Source organism: Neophocaena asiaeorientalis, unplaced genomic scaffold (genome assembly GCF_003031525.2).
Source record: "Neophocaena asiaeorientalis asiaeorientalis breed wild unplaced genomic scaffold, Neophocaena_asiaeorientalis_V1.1 scaffold229, whole genome shotgun sequence".
NCBI lineage: Eukaryota > Metazoa > Chordata > Mammalia > Artiodactyla > Phocoenidae > Neophocaena > Neophocaena asiaeorientalis.
Genome location: NW_020174096.1, coordinates 3,829,360 through 3,835,682, shown reverse-complemented (window position 1 = coordinate 3,835,682; position 6,323 = coordinate 3,829,360).

Sequence of the window (6,323 nt, the reverse complement as noted above, 5' to 3'; positions counted from 1 at the left end):
TATATATATTTAAATAATCCAAAAGCAAGTAAAACAAGGGAGCTGGCAATGACAAAGCAAGATGTTGAGTGTTAGGGGACCACGTGGAGCTTTCATATTTTATAATTTCAGAGGATGACCTATAAGTACTTGAGTATGAATTGCTTTCCTTCAATGTCTGTTAAGTGAATTTAAGTGAGGGATAACATCATCCTTAATAGTTCTAAAGGAGTTTCTTGCTTGAACTAAATATTACTGGAAGATTGGGTGATGAATTGATTGATTCTACATATTCCACCCTCTCCTGGATATTGCAATTATGTTCACACCTTATTCCAGAATCATCAGAAACTAGACAGTGGGGAGAACTTTTTTGAATCTTTATCTTTTTTTGCTCCGTGGGCTTTAGAGATAATGTTGAATATGTGTTTGCTTGGATAGCTGCTTTTATTCTCTTGACCTATGGTTATGGGGATTAATAAAAATGAGTGCAGTAATTAATGCTACAGGATAGAACATTAATCCAGTTAGGAAGGAAGTACTTTGGGGGAGAGTTAGGTGGGAGCTTTGAGAACTTTTGAAAACGATTTGCTAAGCTTGACCTCAAATAAGTCTATAGTCGTGTTTATATTTAAACAGCATCTCTTAGAGACGGCATGTAATTGGGACTTTTTGAAAAGTACATTCTCTGCATTTTAATTTGATAGGGAGTGTTTAGCATACTTACATTTAAGGTAATTATTGATATTGTTTGGGTTTAACCTACCACTTTACTATACGTTTTCTGTTTTGTTCCCTCTGCTTTTTCTTCTTCTGTTTCTCCTTTTCTGCCTTCTTTTACATTAAATGACTTTTAAAAGAATTTTATTTTAAATTTACCTTTTGGGTTTCTGTTATTCCTCTTGACAGGATTTTTTGGTGTGTGGCCTAATGGATTACAATATACATCCTTAATTTTTACTGTTTGGTTGAGATAATATTGTACCATTTCACCTACCATTTAACCATGCCTCCGGTCCTTTACATTACAGTAGTAAAATGTATTGCATTATGACAAGATAAAACTGGCATGTGATATGTATTTTAAAGAAATTAAGAGGAAAAATCGTCTTTTATATTTACCCACATATTTACCTTTACCCCAATGTTCTTCAGTCCTCCCAGAGATCTAAGTTTTCATCTTATCTCATTTCCCTAAGCCTAAAGAACTTCCTTTAGCATTTTTTTAGTGCAGGTATACTGGAGAGACGTTCTCTTAGTTGTTTTTGTTTGTTTGTTTGTTTTTGTCTTGTTTTGTTTTTTAATGTCTCTACTTCATTTCATCCTTGAGGGATATTTTTGTTGGGTATAGGATTCTCAGTTGACAGCTTTTTCCTTTCAACACTTTCAAAATGTTGTTCTGTGGTTATCTGGCCTCCATTGTGTCTGATGAGAAATGATCAATTATTCAAATCATTGTTTCCCTGTATATATAATATGTCATTTTTCTCTGGTTGCTGTCAAAATTATTCTTTCTCTTTGGTTGTCAATAATTTGACAATGATGTGTCTAGAGATTTAAAAAATATTATTATAATTATTCATCAGGTTTGACATTTGTTGAGCTTCTTGAATTTGCAAATTTATGTCTTTTAACAAATTTGAGAAATTTTCAGGTAGTGTTTCTTCAATTTTTTTTTTTTCTGTTCCATTATCTTTCTCATCTCTCCCTGAGAATCCAATTACTCATATGTTAGGCCCCTTCATATAGTCCCAAATACCCACATGGCTTTATTAATTGTTTCCAATTTTTTCTTTGTGTTTTTCAGACTGTATAACTTCTATCAAACTGTATTTAAGTTTACTGACTCTTATCCTATAATCTTAATTTTGCTATCAAATTCATCTTCTAAATAGATAGTGTAAATTTCAGTTCTCAAATTTTTCTTTATTATATATATTTTCTATTTCTTTACTGATATTTACTATCATTTAGATCATGATGGGCATCTTTTCCTTTACCTCACTGAGCGTAGTTCTAATTGCTGCCTTTAGAGCACTGCTCATTCATTCCAACATTTAGACACCTTAGTGCCAGTCTTTATTGATTGTTTCTCTTATGACAATGGATCACATTTTCCTGGCTTGTTTACTTACTCATTTTTGGATTGCCAAGTAATTTTGGACTGCAACCTAGATGTTGTAAATATTATGTTATGAAAACTGGATTCTGTTACATTCCTCCAAGGTATTGATTTTCTTTTTAAATGGGCAGTAAACGTGGTGAGACTCAAACTCCAAACACGATATTGATCACAGTAGTAGAAGCTCAAATCCGAGTTCAGTTGTGTTTTTTTTTTGGCTTTAGCTGGGCTCCTTTGAGTCTGCCTTGCACAATCATGATTCAGAGATTATCCGTGATGTAAGTTTAAACACAGAATATAAGCTTCTTCCTCTCTAGCTATCTCTTTTCTGCCATTTCCCACCTCATTTTCCAAAGGATGTGGTTGCCTCAAACTCTGACCTCTGGTTCTTCAAGCCAGAAATGTTGTAGTCTTTCTAACAGAGCTCTAGTTACCCCCATGCTGCCAGACTTGTGTGGTCTCAGGCTAAGGGCCATAAAATGTGGGAAACTCCCTCCCTACTCTTTCCCTGCTTCGAAGTGTTAACTCCCTTCCAGAATCTTCCTGTTTTTGTCAATTCTGCTTTTAACTGCTTCTTATTTTTTTTCCTAGTGTTTTATATTGTCATATGTAGGAGGGGCAGTTTAATAGGAGCCACTCAGCTCTGACTGGAAGGGTACTCCCCACAGTTATATTTTGAAGTGCTAAGTGATGAGATTATTGGGAGAAAATGGTAGGAACTCTTTTTTTTTTTTTTTTTTTTTTCCCATTTGCTAGGTTAGTTTTCTCTCCAATAAAATATTCCTCTGAAACAATCCAGTTTTTTCAAAAGATTGAAATATATTTGCCTTAGACTTCAATCTGGAAATTGATGAAAGCCTACTGGAATCAAGTAAGGTTAATCTATTATCTTAAACATCACTTTAGGGTAAAAATTTATGAGTATTAATCACATTACACTACTAAGGAAAGAATTTTAGGAACAAAAAAAGGATGGGTCAAACTTGTCCTTGAATTTCCTGTGAACTTTGTTCAAAGGCCAAAAACGAAATTTATTTGAGGGAGTTACGGTAAGCTATATCTTTATCTAGTGATTCCATTTGTGTTTAAATTAATTTTACCTAGACTGAAATGAAAACTTCCTAAAGGCACTCACTTCTATACACTTCTATATTAGATCTTGTCAGCTTATTAAATGTAGCCCCTTTCATTTAATTCTAACACAACAGCAACTGTTTTGTCCATTATCAAATATTATCAGATGACGCGTAGTCACCGTGGAATAATGCTCAGGTAATTTCCACATTCCAAGGGCATTTTGTGGGAAACAGGCCAGGGAGAAATGTTCATTCAAATTCAACACAAAATAATCGAGCTAAACTAAAATAAGATGAAAAACTCAAGAAGGAGAGAAATGTTATTAAATTAATGTTAATAGATTCTGTAGCAAAAATAATCATAAAAACTTGTTCTCCTAGAAATTATTGGAAAATGATGCCTAAAGATGAAGGTATAAATGTTTTGGAAAAGAATGACAATAGACAATTTCTTTTGAAACCTCCCCTTCTTTTTAGAAAGAAAAAATAATAATAAAGAATATTCACTTACCTGGAAATTTAGGCTTACAAACATTCACAGTTACAAAATTATAACACACACACACACACACACACACACACACACACACATACAGACTCTCATTAGAAAAACATTGTGGGGGAGATGGTAGGAAAAATATTGTTTGTAATAGCAAAAGCTAGTAACAAACTAAAATCATCCAATAGAATACTGAAAACTCTATGATTCATCCTTTCAAAAGAAAGAAGGAAGGTTATGTGCTTTATGTACTGCTATGGAAATACATCCAAGATATATAATTAAATGAAAAATTTAAGAGTCAGAAATGTGTATTTGGTGCATCCATGTATCTGTTTAATTCGTTGATGTTTATGGCATATATGCATGAGCCTGTTTTGAGGAGGATTACAAGAAATGGGTGACTGCGGATGTTCTTGGGGAGAAGGGCTAAAAATGGGGGGTAATGTGTAAGGGAGGCTGGTACTTTTCATTTTAGCTTTGTCTTACAGATTAGTTTTTTTATCACGTGTTTTTATCTTTTAAAGAAATACCTTTAAAAATCAAAGAATACAAGGAACCTCATTTGTTACTTACTTTGGTTGCTATGCTCAAGTTATAACCAATTATAACCTCTTTATAGATATGAAAGAAACAAAATTAATTGCCTCTGGAGAAGACAACTGAGGGATGGAGGGGAGATTTTTTTGTTTTGTTTTTGTTTTTTATTTTATTTTTGGCTGTGCTGGGTCTTCATTGCTGCATGTGGGCTTTCTCTAGTCGCGGTGAGTGGGGGCTACTCTTCGTTGCAGTGCACGGACTTCTCATTGCAGTGGCTTCTCTTGTTGTGGAGCATGGGCTCGGGGCTTGCAGGCTCAGTCGTTATGGCACATGGGCTCAGTAGTTGTGGCACATGGGCTTAGTTGCTCTGCGGTATGTGGGATCTTCCTGGACCAGGGCTCGAACCAGTGTCCCCTGCGTTGGCAGGCAGATTCTTAACCACTGAACCACCAGGGAAATCCCTAGAGGGGAGAGTTTTAACTCTACCCTTTGGTATCTTTTGAATTTTTATCCATATAAATATATTACTTAGTAAAACATTAAAATTTTTTAAAAACATAATGAATAACAACAAAAAAATGAGACATTGATCTGAAGTGTTGTATGCATGAGTCTAGCATGTCAACCAGTGGGCTTCATCCAGTGTGAACACACAGACATAGGTTCCATGTAGTCTGAGTTACAGTGCAGGTTGTGTAGCACTTGTCTGAGAATGTGGGCTCCTGGCAGCTGTTTTAGACATTGGCTTCATAGAACTGGGGAACTAGAGCCCCTAACCCCCAGGGGGCTGGGTTGGGGCACAGACCCTCCCATGGGAAAGAGGAAGCCCTGTTCCAGGAAGTCCATGGCCAAACAACCTCAACTTCAGGAGTCATCGTCCAGATAATGCTGCTTATCTCTTTCCAAATATTCTTATTTTTTTTTTAAAAGAACAGTTCTCTGTAGAAAACTATAAAATTATGGGAAAATATAAAGAAGAAAATAATCACTATCTGCTTATTTAAACTTTTTTGTTGTTGTTATTGTTGCGGTACGCGGGCCTCTCACTGCTGTGGCCTCTCCCATTGCGGAGCACAGGCTCCGGACGCACAGGCTCAGCGGCCATGGCTCACGGGACCAGCCGCTCCGCGGCATGTGGGATCTTCCCAGACCGGGGCACGAACCCGTGTCCCCTGCATCGGCAGGCGGACTCTCAACCACTGCGCCACCAGGGAAGCCCTCTGCTTATTTAAAACAGGAAAAAAACCCCCAATACTATACTTCTTACTTATTTTAGCAGCATAATTGACAATAACCAAATTGTTGCTATTTCCTTACAATAACGGAAAGTTGGAAGCAACTTGCCGGTCTTCCATTCACTTATTTACTTAACGCATCCCTGGGCTCTGTGCAGCAGCACACTGAGGTTTGTTTTTCACTCAGGTCATAGTCCGATGCCAATTGGATTATCTTTTGTCTTCTAAGTGGTGAGTCTAGGATGGAGGCTTCTTCCATGTTATAGCCTTGCTCCTGGAACACGTGGCTTCCAGAAATTAATTTTCTTCAGTGATCACATTTTTTTTTGAAAAGCAATACGTATAATCTGAAAAACTGTTTTTTAAGTGAAAAAGAAATCCTTAGATCATCTGAAACTAGAGTTGACACTTAAAATAACTTTATAAGTTGCTACAGACTATGAAGTTAGGCTAATAAGTTTGTTTGTTTAAATCAACAGGGGGCAGCTCCCTGCTTCAGTGCTTATTTTTCCTTTGGCATAGATGCTAGCCACATTCCCTGTTTTACACATTAATTGTGGTCAGAATCACGTATTCGATGTACTCCTTTGGGAAGAAGCCAAGTCTGAAACCTATCTTTGTCAATTGCAACACTTATTGAGTAGCATACATTTTGCTTAACAGAGCAAGTAAGCATACCAGGTGTGGCCTTCCAGGAGGTTTTCATCTACAGCAGACAGTACTAACATATCCACAGGCTCAGTCACAAAACGAGGAGAGGAGAGCAGTTGCACACAGCAAACACTGTCCTTGTAAGGAGGACAAAGTGTGTTTGGAAGAGAATGAGGACTGGGCTAAGGTGGCAACGTATTCCAGTAGGACAGAGCTAGATG